Source organism: Schistocerca cancellata, chromosome 8 (assembly GCF_023864275.1).
Source record: "Schistocerca cancellata isolate TAMUIC-IGC-003103 chromosome 8, iqSchCanc2.1, whole genome shotgun sequence".
NCBI classification, from domain to species: Eukaryota; Metazoa; Arthropoda; class Insecta; order Orthoptera; family Acrididae; genus Schistocerca; species Schistocerca cancellata.
This window is the reverse complement of record NC_064633.1, coordinates 32619927-32632299: the sequence shown is the minus strand read 5'-3', so window position 1 is coordinate 32632299 and position 12373 is coordinate 32619927. Positions and strand designations below refer to the sequence as shown.

Genomic DNA, 12373 nt, shown 5'->3' with positions numbered 1-12373 from the left:
CTTGAAAACTAGCATTGACAGATGATTGCAACAAAAGATACACGCAAAAGAAACACGCACATTCACACAAGCAGGTCCACCTCATGCACACATCTGGTATCTCCGGCCTTCTGGCTGGACTCCCTGGACTCCTTTTCATAATTGTTCATATTCCAACATTTAAATATCTGCTGTTGTCAGAAATGCATAAGAGATACTCCACAAGATGGTGGTTGGAAGCAACAGGCTTGATAGAAGTCACACAATAGTGTAACATTTCACACCAACATTCACTTATTTGTCACTACCAATTTAGGTTTCGGGTACTCAAATAGGTATCTCTGGAGGGAAGATGTTCTTTTCAGGAAATTGGGAAATAGTACTGGGAAGTTTAAGGAACTGGCATTTGCAACAGACTGCAGAGTTATACTACTGCAACCTCCATTTGGTAATACACATATTGTGATGGTGCAGTTAGAATACCTAACACCTTGAACTACCTACATGTATTATTCTTACTGCTTGCATTTGTGCAGTCAATACTGTGGTAAACTACCCCAGAAAATTATTCCATAAGACATTATTTAGTGGGACAATACAAATTATGTCATGATATTTATCTGTTTGTTTCCAAGAGTAGCATTTACACAAAGAGCAGAAGTAGTGGAACTTTATTGTTTGAAGAGCTCAATAATATGTTTACTCCATTTCAAATTTTCATTAATATGTACATCCAAAATTGTGGAGAATTCTACCTTGTTTACTGACTCCACTTAACGTGCTACATCAACTGTTGGTATGATACTTTTTTTCTACAGAGCTGAATATAATATGCCCTTAATACAATATATTTCCTCATAATTTAGAGAGAGAGTATTTTCAGAGAACCACTTAACAATACTTTGAAAAACATCGTCAACAGTCTCTTCTGTTGTTTCTCCCAAAAGGGATCTATTATAACATTAATATTGTGTGCAAAAACTTTTGTTACTATATTTATATTACAGATAGGTGAATGACCTTACGTTGGTATTCTTTGTAATGAATGTTAAGTGGAAGGTCATTCACATATCTATAATATAAATATAGCTACAAAAGTTCTGGCAGAATGTAAATAATTTAGTATTGGAGTGGGCAGGGGGGGGGGGGGGGGGGTAGGTGCACAGGCTGGGCAGGTAACACAGCCAGTGAGGTGTAGCACACAGTGAAGATGATCTGGAGATGTCTATTGGGAGGGAGTGACAGGACAGAAAATAGGAACATGTTGGATAGAGGGTGCGGCGACAGTGGGTTAGTAGAGATGGAGGTCAGAAGGCTTATGGGAGTGCAAGATACGATGCTAGGATAACTTGTAGCTGTATAGTTCAGTAAAGCTCATACTGGAGGGGAGGATCCAAATAGCTTTGTGCATCTGGACGCTCCCCTCCAGCACCAGCTTTTTGGAATTACACAGATGGAAGCTATCCGTTTAACACATCCTCCCCTCCCTTAACCCTTATGTTCGCCATCTCTACTAACCCACTGTCGCTACACCTAGTATCCCACAGGCTCCCTTCCCATTGTCTTGTCATCCTTTCCAAGTCTTCATTGTGTGCCACATATCACTGGCCTCGTTCCTGTATCACATGCCTAGCCCATGCACCTGCCACTCCTCCCTCCAACATTCCTAACCATCAAATATGCTGCCCCCTTTTGGATCGCTAGCTACCCATCCCCAAAGATGATGTGACTTACCAAATGAAAGTGCTGGCAGGTCGACAGACAGACAAACGAACACAAACATACACACAAAATTCAAGCTTTCGCAACAAACTGTTGCCTCATCAGGAAAGAGGGAAGGAGAGGGAAAGACGAAAGGATGTGGGTTTTAAGGGAGAGGGAAAGCAGTCATTCCAGTCCCGGGAGTGGAAAGACTTACCTTAGGGGGAAAAAGGGACGGGTATACACTCGCACACACACACATATCCATCCACACATATACAGACACAAGCAGACATATTTAAAGACAAAGAGTTTGGGCAGAGATGTCAGTCGAGGCAGAAGTGCAGAGGCAAAGATGTTGTTGAATGACAGGTGAGGTATGAGTGGCGGCAACTTGAAATTAGCGGAGATTGAGGCCTGGTGGATAACGGGAAGAGAGGATATATTGAAGAGCAAGTTCCCATCTCCGGAGTTCGGATAGGTTGGTGTTGGTAGGAAGTATCCAGATAACCCGGACGGTGTAACACTGCGCCAAGATGTGCTGGTCGTGCACCAAGGCATGTTTAGCCACAGGGTGATCCTCATTACCAACAAACACTGTCTGCCTGTGTCCATTCATGCGAATGGACAGTTTGTTGCTGGTCATTCCCACATAGAAATCATCACAGTGTAGGCAGGTCAGTTGGTAGATCACGTGGGTGCTTTCACACGTGGCTCTGCCTTTGATTGTGTACACCTTCCGGGTTACAGGACTGGAGTAGGTAGTGGTGGGAGGGTGCATGGGACAGGTTTTACACCGGGGGGCGGTTACAAGGGTAGGAGCCAGAGGGTAGGGAAGATGGTTTGGGGATTTCATAGGGATGAACTAAGAGGTTACGAAGGTTAGGTGGACAGCGGAAAGACACTCTTGGTGGAGTGGGGAGGATTTCATGAAGGATGGATCTCATTTCAGGGCAGGATTTGAGGAAGTCGTATCCCTTCTGGAGAGCCACATTCAGAATCTGATCCAGTCCCGGAAAGTATCCTGTCACAAGTAGGGCACTTTTGTGGTTCTTCTGTGGGAGGTTCTGGGTTTGAGAGGATGAGGAAGTGGCTCTGGTTATTTGCTTCTGTACCAGGTCGGGAGGGTAGTTGCGGGATGCGAAAGCTGTTGTCAGGTTGTTGGTGTAATGCTTCAGGGATTCCGGACTGGAGCAGATTCGTTTGCCACGAAGACCTAGGCTGTAGGGAAGGGACCGTTTGATGTGGAATGGGTGGCAGCTGTCGTAATGGAGGTACTGTTGCTTGTTGGTGGGTTTGATGTGGACGGACGTGTGAAGCTGGCCATTGGACAGGTGAAGGTCAACATCAAGGAAAGTGGCATGGGATTTGGAGTAGGACCAGGTGAATCTGATGGAACCAAAGGAGTTGAGGTTGGAGAGGAAATTCTGGAGTTCTTCTTCACTGAGAGTCCAGATCATGAAGATGTCATTAATAAATCTGTACCAAACTTTGGGTTGGCAGGCCTGGGTAACCAAGAAGGCTTCCTCTAAGCGACCCATGAATAGGTTGGCGTACGAGGGGGCCATCCTGGTACCCATGGCTGCTCCCTTTAATTGTTGGTATGTCTGATTTTCAAAAGTGAAGAAGTTGTGGGTCAGGATGAAGCTGGCTAAGGTAATGAGGAAAGAGGTTTTAGGTAGGGTGGCAGGTGATCGGCATGAAAGGAAGTGCTCCATCGCAGCGAGGCCCTGGACGTGCGGGATATTTGTGTATAAGGAAGTGGCATCAATGGTTACAAGGATGGTTTCTGGGGGTAACGGATTGGGTAAGGATTCCAGGCGTTCGAGAAAGTGGTTGGTGTCTTTGATGAAGGATGGCAGACTGCATGTAATGCGTTGAAGGTGTTGATCTACGTAGGCAGAGATACGTTCTGTGGGGGCTTGGTAACCAGCTACAATGGGGCGGCCGGGATGATTGGGTTAGTGAATTTTAGGAAGAAGGTAGAAGGTAGGGGTGCGGGGTGTCGGTGGGGTCAGGAGGTTGATGGAGTCAGGTGAAAGGTTTTGTAGGGGGCCTAAGGTTCTGAGGATTCCTTGAAGCTCTGCCTGGACATCAGGAATGGGATTACCTTGGCAAACTTTGTATGTGGTGTTGTCTGAAAGCTGACGCAGTCCCTCAGCCACAGGATACTTTCCGGGACTGGATCAGATTCTGAATGTGGCTCTCCAGCAGGGATACGACTTCCTCAAATCCTGCCCTGAAATGAGATCCATCCTTCATGAAATCCTCCCCACTCCACCAAGAGTGTCTTTCCGCCGTCCACCTAACCTTCGTAACCTCTTAGTTCATCCCTATGAAATCCCCAAACCACCTTCCCTACCCTCTGGCTCCTACCCTTGTAACCGCCCCCGGTGTAAAACCTGTCCCATGCACCCTCCCACCACCACCTACTCCAGTCCTGTAACCCGGAAGGTGTACACAATCAAAGGCAGAGCCACGTGTGAAAGCACCCACGTGATCTACCAACTGACCTGCCTACACTGTGATGCATTCTATGTGGGAATGACCAGCAACAAACTGTCCATTCGCATGAATGGACACAGGCAGACAGTGTTTGTTGGTAATGAGGATCACCCTGTGGCTAAACATGCCTTGGTGCACGACCAGCACATCTTGGCGCAGTGTTACACCGTCCGGGTTATCTGGATACTTCCTACCAACACCAACCTATCTGAACTCCGGAGATGGGAACTTGCTCTTCAATATATCCTCTCTTCCCGTTATCCACCAGGCCTCAATCTCCGCTAATTTCAAGTTGCCGCCACTCATACCTCACCTGTCATTCAACAACATCTTTGCCTCTGCACTTCTGCCTCGACTGACATCTCTGCCCAAACTCTTTGTCTTTAAATATGTCTGCTTGTGTCTGTATATGTGTGGATGGATATGTGTGTGTGTGCGAGTGTATACCCGTCCCTTTTTCCCCCTAAGGTAAGTCTTTCCACTCCCGGGACTGGAATGACTCCTTTCCCTCTCCCTTAAAACCCACATCCTTTCGTCTTTCCCTCTCCTTCCTTCTTTCCTGATGAGGCAACAGTTTGTTGCGAAAGCTTGAATTTTGTGTGTATGTTTGTGTTCGTTTGTCTGTCTGTCGACCTGCCAGCACTTTCATTTGGTAAGTCACATCATCTTTGTTTTTATGTATATTTTTCCTTCGTGGAATGTTTCCTTCTATTATAACCATATATATATATATATATATATATATATATATATATATATATATATATATATATATATATATATATATATATATTTAAAAAGAAAGATGAGACTTACCAAACAAAAGCGCTGGCAGGTCGATAGACACACAAACAAACACAAACATACACACAAAAATCTAGCTTTCGCAACCAACGGTTGCCTTGTCAGGAAAGAGGGAAGGAGAAGGAAAGACAAAAGGATATGGGTTTTAAGGGAGAGGGTAAGGAGTCATTCCAATCCCGGGAGCGGAAAGACTTACCTTAGGGGGAAAAAAGGACAGGTATACACTCGCACACACACACATATCCATCCACACATACACAGACACAAGCAGACATTTGTAAAGGCAAAGAGTTTGGGCAGAGATGTCAGTCGGGACGGAAGTACAGAGGCAAAGATGATGTTGAAAGACAGGTGAGGTATGAGCGGCGGCAGATTGAAATTAGAAATTAGCGGAGATTGAGGCCTGGCGGATAGCGAGAAGAGAGGATATGCTGAAGGGCAAGTTCCCATCTCCGGAGTTCAGACAGGTTGGTGTTAGTGGGAAGTATCCAGATAACCCGGACGGTGTAACACTGTGCCAAGATGTGCTGGCCATGCACCAAGGCATGTTTAGCCACAGGGTGATCCTCATTACCAACAAACACTGTCTGCCTGTGTCCATTCATGCGAATGGACAGTTTGTTGCTGGTCATTCCCACATAGAACGCTTCACAGTGTAGGCAGGTCAGTTGGTAAATCACGTGGGTGCTTTCACACGTGGCTCTGCCTTTGATCGTGTACACCTTCCGGGTTACAGGACTGGAATAGGTGGTGGTGGGAGGGTGCATGGGACAGGTTTTACACCGGGGGTGGTTACAGGGGTAGGAGCCAGAGGGTAGGGAAGGTGGTTTGGGAATTTCATAGGGATGAACTAAGAGGTTACGAAGGTTAGGTGGACGGCGGAAAGACACTCTAGGTGGAGTGGGGAGGATTTCATGAAGGATGGATCTCATTTCAGGGCAGGATTTGAGGAAGTCGTATCCCTGCTGGAGAGCCACATTCAGAATCTGATCCAGTCCCGGAAAGTATCCTGTCACAAGTGGGGCACTTTTGGGGTTCTTCTGTGGAAGGTTCCGGGTTTGAAGAGATGAGGAAGTGGCTCTGGTTATTTGCTTCTGTACCAGGTCGGGAGGGTAGTTACGGGATGCAAAAGCTGTTTTCAGGTTGTTGGTGTAATGGTTCAAGGATTCCGGACTGGAGCAGATTCGTTTGCCACGAAGACCTAGGCTGTAGGGAAGGGACCGTTTGATGTGGAATGGGTGGCAGCTGTCATAATGGAGGTACTGTTGCTTGTTGGTGGGTTTGATGTGGACGGACGTGTGAAGCTGGCCATTGGACAGGTGGAGGTCAACGTCAAGGAAAGTGGCATGGGATTTAGAGTAGGACCAGGTGAATCTGATGGAACCAAAGGAGTTGAGGTTGGAGAGGAAATTCTGGAGTTCTTCTTCACTGTGAGTCCAGATCATGAAAATGTCATCAATAAATCTGTACCAAACTTTGGGTTGGCAGGCCTGGGTAACCAAGAAGGCTTCCTCTAAGCGACCCATGAATAGGTTGGCGTACGAGGGGGCCATCCTGGTACCCATGGCTGTTCCCTTTAATTGTTGGTATGTCTGGCCTTCAAAAGTGAAGAAGTTGTGGGTCAGGATGAAGCTGGCTAAGGTAATGAGGAAAGAGGTTTTAGGTAGGGCGGCAGGTGATCGGCGTGAAAGGAAGTGCTCCATCGCAGCGAGGCCCTGGACATGCGGAATATTTGTGTATAAGGAAGTGGCATCAATGGTTACAAGGATGGTTTCCGGGGGTAAGAGACTGGGTAGGGATTCCAGGCGTTCGAGAAAGTGGTTGGTGTCTTTGATGAAGGATGGGAGACTGCATGTAATGGGTTGAAGGTGTTGATCTACGTAGGCAGAGATGCGTTCTGTGGGGGCTTGGTAACCAGCTACAATGGGACGGCCGGGATGATTGGGTTTGTGAATTTTGGGAAGAAGGTAGAAGGTAGGGGTGCGGGGTGTTGGTGGGGTCAGGAGGTTGATGGAGTCAGGTGAAAGGTTTTGTAGGGGGCCTAAGGTTCTGAGGATTCCTTGAAGCTCCGCCTGGACATCAGGAATGGGATTACCATGGCAAACTTTGTAAGTGGTGTTGTCTGAAAGCTGACACAGTCCCTCAGCCACGTACTCCCGACGATCAAGTACCACAGTCGTGGAACCCTTGTCCGCCGGAAGAATGACGATGGATTGGTCAGCCTTCAGATCACGGATAGCCTGGGCTTCAGCAGTGTTGATGTTGGGAGTAGGATTAAGGTTTTTTAGGAAGGATTGAGAGGCAAGGCTGGAAGTCAGAAATTCCTGGAAGGTTAGGAGAGGGTGATTTTGAGGAAGAGGAGGTGGGTCCCGCTGTGACGGAGGACGGAACTGTTCCAGGCATGGTTCAATTTGGATAGTATCTTGGGGAGTTGGATCATTAGGAGTAGGATTAGGATCATTTTTCTTCGTGGCAAAGTGATATTTCCAGCAGAGAGTACGGGTGTAGGACAGTAAATCTTTGACAAGGGCTGTTTGGTTAAATCTGGGAGTGGGGCTGAAGGTGAGGCCTTTGGATAGGACAGAGGTTTCGGATTGGGAGAGAGGTTTGGAGGAGAGGTTAACTACTGAATTGGGGTGTTGTGGTTCCAGATTGTGTTGATTGGAATTTTGAGGTTTTGGAGGGAGTGGAGCTGGAAGTGGGAGATTGAGTAGATGGGAGAGACTAGGTTTGTGTGCAATGAGAGGAGGTTGAGGTTTGCTGGAATGGTTGTGAAGGGTGAGTGAGTTGCCTTTCCGGAGGTGGGAAACCAGGAGATTGGATAGTTTTTTAAGGTGGAGGGTGGCATGCTGTTCTAATTTGCGGTTGGCCTGTAAGAGGATGCTCTGAACAACCGGTGTGGATGTGGGAGAGGAAAGATTGAGGACTTTTATTAGGGACAGGAGTTGATGGGTGTGTTGCTTGGCTGAGTGGATGTGTAGGTGAAGGATTAGGTGGGTGAGGGCAATGGATTGTTCGGTTTGGAACTGGTATAGGGACTGATGGAAAGAAGGGTTGCAGCCAGAGATGGGAACTTTAAGTGTGAGGCCTTTGGGGGTGATGCCAAATGTCAGACAAGCCTGAGAAAATAAAATATGGGAGTGTAATCTGGCTAGGGCGAAGGCATGTTTGCGGAGGGAATGTAAATAAAACTTAATGGGGTCGTTGTGGAGGTGTTGTGAGGGTGACATGGTACTAGAAGGTGGAAAGTGGAACACGAGGCTGAAATGAAAATGAAAATAAATATAAAAATATATGGGGGGAGATAAAGGTAAAACTAGAAATCAAATGGAGATCTGGTGTGAAAAAAGGCGAGAAAGGGTTGGTTAGAGCTGGGCTATGTTGATCCTATGGTGAACTTGTGTAGGTAGATAATGATGTGCATAAAGGTTAGGTGGCTGTGTTGCCGCCAAAACACGTTAAAGGGTGGAGAAATACGGGAAAATTTCGAAAAAACTACGTGAGGATGTATTAAAAGGGTGGTTTGGTGGTGGCAGATTATGGAAATGAAGCTAAAAATTGTCTGATGAAGAAATAATGACGTTAAAATCTGTGGGAAGCGGCTAAAAATGATCGATGATTTGAGAAAAACGGAAATGGAAATAAAGCAAAAGATATTAAAACTGGCCGAAAAGGTTGTTTAATAGCTGAAAGGAACTGTTTGTGAACTGGAAACGGCGGATTTTATAGCAGCGGTAGTGTTGAAAGCGGAAAAAAAAAAAAAATTTTTGGTTATGGTTTGGAAGTGGGTTACGTATTATTACGTATTATTGAGTATATATCGGCGGGATAAAATTGTATACTGGATTACGGTAAAAAAGGAGAAGGTGAATAGAAAGTAAAACTGATGGCAAAAACAGAAGGAGGAAATAAGAAGACAGAAAAGACTACGAAATGTAACAGTGACAATAACAATAACAATAACAAACGTGATTGTTGGGTTCAAATTAATGATATGAATATAATAGAGGGAAACATTCCACGTGGGAAAAATATATTTAAAAAGAAAGATGAGACTTACCAAACAAAAGCGCTGGCAGGTCGATAGACACACAAACAAACACAAACATACACACAAAAATCTAGCTTTCGCAACCAACGGTTGCCTCGTCAGGAAAGAGGGAAGGAGAAGGAAAGACAAAAGGATATGGGTTTTAAGGGAGAGGGTAAGGAGTCATTCCAATCCCGGGAGCGGAAAGACTTACCTTAGGGGGAAAAAAGGACAGGTATACACTCGCACACACACACATATCCATCCACACATACACAGACACAAGCAGACATTTGTAAAGGCAAAGAGTTTGGGCAGAGATGTCAGTCGGGACGGAAGTACAGAGGCAAAGATGATGTTGAAAGACAGGTGAGGTATGAGCGGCGGCAGATAGAAATTAGAAATTAGCGGAGATTGAGGCCTGGCGGATAGCGAGAAGAGGGGATATGCTGAAGGGCAAGTTCCCATCTCCGGAGTTCAGACAGGTTGGTGTTAGTGGGAAGTATCCAGATAACCCGGACGGTGTAACACTGTGCCAAGATGTGCTGGCCATGCACCAAGGCATGTTTAGCCACAGGGTGATCCTCATTACCAACAAACACTGTCTGCCTGTGTCCATTCATGCGAATGGACAGTTTGTTGCTGGTCATTCCCACATAGAACGCTTCACAGTGTAGGCAGGTCAGTTGGTAAATCACGTGGGTGCTTTCACACGTGGCTCTGCCTTTGATCGTGTACACCTTCCGGGTTACAGGACTGGAATAGGTGGTGGTGGGAGGGTGCATGGGACAGGTTTTACACCGGGGGCGGTTACAGGGGTAGGAGCCAGAGGGTAGGGAAGGTGGTTTGGGAATTTCATAGGGATGAACTAAGAGGTTACGAAGGTTAGGTGGACGGCGGAAAGACACTCTAGGTGGAGTGGGGAGGATTTCATGAAGGATGGATCTCATTTCAGGGCAGGATTTGAGGAAGTCGTATCCCTGCTGGAGAGCCACATTCAGAATCTGATCCAGTCCCTGAAAGTATCCTGTCACAAGTGGGGCACTTTTGGGGTTCTTCTGTGGAAGGTTCCGGGTTTGAAGAGATGAGGAAGTGGCTCTGGTTATTTGCTTCTGTACCAGGTCGGGAGGGTAGTTACGGGATGCAAAAGCTGTTTTCAGGTTGTTGGTGTAATGGTTCAAGGATTCCGGACTGGAGCAGATTCGTTTGCCACGAAGACCTAGGCTGTAGGGAAGGGACCGTTTGATGTGGAATGGGTGGCAGCTGTCATAATGGAGGTACTGTTGCTTGTTGGTGGGTTTGATGTGGACGGACGTGTGAAGCTGGCCATTGGACAGGTGGAGGTCAACGTCAAGGAAAGTGGCATGGGATTTAGAGTAGGACCAGGTGAATCTGATGGAACCAAAGGAGTTGAGGTTGGAGAGGAAATTCTGGAGTTCTTCTTCACTGTGAGTCCAGATCATGAAAATGTCATCAATAAATCTGTACCAAACTTTGGGTTGGCAGGCCTGGGTAACCAAGAAGGCTTCCTCTAAGCGACCCATGAATAGGTTGGCGTACGAGGGGGCCATCCTGGTACCCATGGCTGTTCCCTTTAATTGTTGGTATGTCTTGCCTTCAAAAGTGAAGAAGTTGTGGGTCAGGATGAAGCTGGCTAAGGTAATGAGGAAAGAGGTTTTAGGTAGGGCGGCAGGTGATCGGCGTGAAAGGAAGTGCTCCATCGCAGCGAGGCCCTGGACATGCGGAATATTTGTGTATAAGGAAGTGGCATCAATGGTTACAAGGATGGTTTCCGGGGGTAAGAGACTGGGTAGGGATTCCAGGCGTTCGAGAAAGTGGTTGGTGTCTTTGATGAAGGATGGGAGACTGCATGTAATGGGTTGAAGGTGTTGATCTACGTAGGCAGAGATGCGTTCTGTGGGGGCTTGGTAACCAGCTACAATGGGACGGCCGGGATGATTGGGTTTGTGAATTTTGGGAAGAAGGTAGAAGGTAGGGGTGCGGGGTGTTGGTGGGGTCAGGAGGTTGATGGAGTCAGGTGAAAGGTTTTGCAGGGGGCCTAAGGTTCTGAGGATTCCTTGAAGCTCCGCCTGGACATCAGGAATGGGATTACCATGGCAAACTTTGTAAGTGGTGTTGTCTGAAAGCTGACAGTCCCTCAGCCACGTACTCCCGACGATCAAGTACCACAGTCGTGGAACCCTTGTCCGCTGGAAGAATGACGATGGATTGGTCAGCCTTCAGATCACGGATAGCCTGGGCTTCAGCAGTGGTGATGTTGGGAGTAGGATTAAGGTTTTTTAGGAAGGATTGAGAGGCAAGGCTGGAAGTCAGAAATTCCTGGAAGGTTAGGAGAGGGTGATTTTGAGGAAGAGGAGGTGGGTCCCGCTGTGACGGAGGACGGAACTGTTCCAGGCATGGTTCAATTTGGATAGTATCTTGGGGAGTTGGATCATTAGGAGTAGGATTAGGATCATTTTTCTTCGTGGCAAAGTGATATTTCCAGCAGAGAGTACGGGTGTAGGACAGTAAATCTTTGACAAGGGCTGTTTGGTTAAATCTGGGAGTGGGGCTGAAGATGAGGCCTTTGGATAGGACAGAGGTTTCGGATTGGGAGAGAGGTTTGGAGGAGAGGTTAACTACTGAATTGGGGTGTTGTGGTTCCAGATTGTGTTGATTGGAATTTTGAGGTTTTGGAGGGAGTGGAGCTGGAAGTGGGAGATTGAGTAGATGGGAGAGACTAGGTTTGTGTGCAATGAGAGGAGGTTGAGGTTTGCTGGAATGGTTGTGAAGGGTGAGTGAGTTGCCTTTCCGGAGGTGGGAAACCAGGAGATTGGATAGTTTTTTAAGGTGGAGGGTGGCATGCTGTTCTAATTTGCGGTTGGCCTGTAAGAGGATGCTCTGAACAACCGGTGTGGATGTGGGAGAGGAAAGATTGAGGACTTTTATTAGGGACAGGAGTTGATGGGTGTGTTGCTTGGCTGAGTGGATGTGTAGGTGAAGGATTAGGTGGGTGAGGGCAATGGATTGTTCGGTTTGGAACTGGTATAGGGACTGATGGAAAGAAGGGTTGCAGCCAGAGATGGGAACTTTAAGTGTGAGGCCTTTGGGGGTGATGCCAAATGTCAGACAAGCCTGAGAAAATAAAATATGGGAGTGTAATCTGGCTAGGGCGAAGGCATGTTTGCGGAGGGAATGTAAATAAAACTTAATGGGGTCGTTGTGGAGGTGTTGTGAGGGTGACATGGTACTAGAAGGTGGAAAGTGGAACACGAGGCTGAAATGAAAATGAAAATAAATATAAAAATATATGGGGGGAGATAAAGGTAAAACTAGAAATCAAATGGAGATCTG

General features: G+C 46.8%; 1 protein-coding gene across 1 annotated transcript in view; it reads left to right on the top strand.

Annotated features, from left to right (window-relative positions):
* LOC126094626 (FAM172 family protein homolog CG10038) overlaps positions 1-12373 on the top strand; it is a 272864-nt gene that overhangs the window by 34869 nt on the left and 225622 nt on the right. The window lies entirely within an intron of this gene.